Below are 2,751 nucleotides of genomic sequence, written 5' to 3'. Positions count from 1 at the left end.
CTAAGATGAGAAGGAAAAATGAAAAAAATGGAAATAAGTGCTTGAAGGCAATGAGGAACATGTAAGGAGACAGACAACATGACAATGTGGTTTTTTGTTTTGGGTTTTTTGAGAGACAAGGTTTCTCTGTATAGTCCTAGCTGTCCTGGAACTCACTCTGTAGACCAGGCTAGCCTCAAATTCACTGAGATCTGCCTGTCTCTGCCTCCCAAATGCTGGAATTAAAGTTGTGTGTCACCACTGCCCAGCCTGACAGTGTGTTATTACAACATGCAACATGCCTCTTTCAAGCCAGCCCCGAGCAATGGGCAGTCTCCAGATAACTGGCTCAATCGCCCAGAGACGGGGTTAAGAGAAATCCCTACCACAAGAAGCAGAAGTATGAGCTGGGAGGCCTGTTGCCAACACTAAATAAGATTGGCCCTCAGAGTATAAACACAGTATGAATCAGAGGAAGCCATAAGAAGTGCCGTGCCCTAAGGTTGGATGTGGGGAACTTTTCCTGGGACTCTGAGTGTTTCCTGGGATCATTGATGTTGTCTATAATGCATCCAATAATGGGCTGGTCTGCACCAAGACCTTGGTGAAGAACTGCACTGTGCTTGAGTCTCACTATGCATTGCCCTTGGGCGGCAAGAAAGAGGCCAAGCTGACTCCTGAGGAAGAAGAAATATTAAACAAAAAATGATTAAATAAAATACAAAAAGAAATATGATGAAAGGAAAAAGAACAACAAAGTCATCAGTCTTCTGGAGGAGCAGTTCCAGCAGGGCAAGCTTCCTGCCTGTATTGCCTCAAGACCAGGCCAGTGTGGCAGAGCAGACGGCTATGTGCTAGAAGGTAAGGATGGGACTTGACTTGAACTTAACATTGATGGTTTAAATGAACAAAGAAGTTCTAAAGATGATTTATCTTAGGAGAAAGTGGTGTAATTTGAAATTGTCTTTTATTTAACTCTTAGTAGCTATTTGATTATGAAACTTTTGTTTTTATTTATAGAATTTTATACTTTAAATGAATGAAACTTTTACATCCTGAACATCTAAACAGAAAACCAACACAAGCAAAATGAGGGGCCAAACTAATTTGATAAAATGTCTGACTCTAATGCCTCTCTAAAAGTAAACTGCATGTTTCTTCTGATGTCTCATGTAGGTGTACTGGTCTCCCAAAGGTATAATGTGAAAAGAAAAAAAGAAAAAGAAAAGAAAAGGAAACCAAAGACAATAGATATGATTGATTTCCATCCTTAAATTTATGGTTACAGACTTTACTCAAGTGGATCTGTCACCAGTATGTATGCTTGCCCACTCTCAGGTTAGCTGCTGAGAACAGATAAATCATTTTGTTTCAGGAAAGAAGGTTATGAATAGAAAACTGGCTTCTGGAAATACAATGCAAAAGGTTTTTAGTGGCACGCCCATCTATGTGCACCCAATACTGATGGTTGCAGACACATCTACTTCACATCTGTCCTGGAACAACTACTGCTGTTTTACCAAGTGATTATTCTTGTCTGTTTTCCTTAATCTACGCTGTATTTTGGGATAGCAATTTGAGGTAATACAGGCTGTATAAATTAACCATAATTAAATTAAAATGAGGTCATGAATTTGAGATACAGTGAGGGAGGTACATGAGTTTAGAGAGAAAAAGGGGGAAATGATGTAATATTTTATATCAATAAAGAACACTAAGAAAACATTAAAAATATGACTTGAGGAACTTTCCAATGGTGTTTGCAATTCTAAGAAAATGAGAAGTGCATATTTCTATTGCTTAATCTGAATAAAATGTATTGTCCTTATATGTATATTTTTATATTTATATGAAATATAAATATAAAAATATAATAGTGTTATATTTATATAAAAGCAAACATATCATGTATACAGAGGTATACATTCCTGAAAGTATGCTTACATACAAACATGAATCATTTTTATCATAAAGTCAAGCAAGATATTTATATGAAATTGACTCATTCATTTAAAGCAGCTTCTTGTCTCAGTTTTAAGACATTTCCTATTCTCTAATTTTTACCTATATTTCTGTGTGTATGTGTATGGGCATATATGTAAAGATATGTGGTGATGTATTGTGTACCCTAATAAACTTCTCTGGGGATCAGAGGACAGAGCCAGCGACTAGATTAGACATAAAGGCCAGACAGTGGTGGCACATATCCTTAACATTATCACTTGGGAGGCAGAAATCAGTCTGGATGTCTGTGAGTTCAAGGCCACACTGAGAACAGAGACACCTTTAATCCCAGTACTGGGAAGCACATGTCTTTAATCCTAGGAAGTGATGTCTGGGCAGAGAAAGGTATGTAAGGCATGAGGAAATCGGAACTCACTCTCTTGAGGTTGAGGATTTCATAGAGGTAAGAACATGGCTGGCTTGTTCTGTTTCTCTGATCTTTCAACTTTCAGCCCAATATCTGGCTCTGGATTTTTTTTTTTTTTTTCGTAAGACTGTTTAGCAATTTGTGTTACACTAGATTAGACATAGAGGCCAGACAGTGGTGGCACATACCCTTAATCCTATCACTTGGGAGGAAGAGATCAGTGTGTATCTCTGTGAGTTCAAGGCCACACTGGGAACAGAGTCAGGCAGTGGTTGCACATGCCTTTAATCTCAGCACTTGTGATCTCATGCCTTTGCTTGGAAAGCACACACATCTTTAATCCCAGGAAGTGACATGGCTGGGTGGAGAACGGTATATAAGGCATGAAGAGACAGGAACTA

At 38.4% G+C, this 2,751-nt stretch overlaps 1 pseudogene; it reads left to right on the top strand.

Annotated features, from left to right (window-relative positions):
* The first annotated feature begins 270 nt into the window (after positions 1-270).
* On the top strand, positions 271-857 carry LOC118571481 (annotated as a pseudogene).
* The last annotated feature ends 1,894 nt before the right edge of the window (positions 858-2,751 follow it).

This window comes from Onychomys torridus, chromosome 21, assembly GCF_903995425.1.
Source record: "Onychomys torridus chromosome 21, mOncTor1.1, whole genome shotgun sequence".
NCBI lineage: Eukaryota > Metazoa > Chordata > Mammalia > Rodentia > Cricetidae > Onychomys > Onychomys torridus.
Note: the sequence above shows the minus strand (reverse complement) of the source record. Positions and strands in the feature narration are given on the sequence as shown.